The sequence below is a fragment of the Ctenopharyngodon idella genome, chromosome 19, assembly GCF_019924925.1.
Source record: "Ctenopharyngodon idella isolate HZGC_01 chromosome 19, HZGC01, whole genome shotgun sequence".
Taxonomy (NCBI): domain Eukaryota; kingdom Metazoa; phylum Chordata; class Actinopteri; order Cypriniformes; family Xenocyprididae; genus Ctenopharyngodon; species Ctenopharyngodon idella.
Window position 1 is genome coordinate 23,729,876 of NC_067238.1, and position 269 is coordinate 23,730,144.

Here is a 269-nt window from a genome sequence, read left to right on the forward strand (position 1 = left end):
ACATTTCTTAGTATTTATGTCAACACACAGAACAATATTTCATTTTAGCCTATAACCTAGCGAAAAAGTATTATCTAAATTAGCTAATAGTTTTTAGTGAATTGTCATAAATGACAAATATAAAACGGTTATTTCACAAATAGGTCATGTCTAGTTTATTTTAGTTAATTAACAATTAATTTGGAATAAAGGAAGTTTTAGTTTTAAGTGGGCGCGCCAGGTGGGACCTCGTGCCCGTCTCTGCCTGTTTACATCTCTACGTGCTGTGC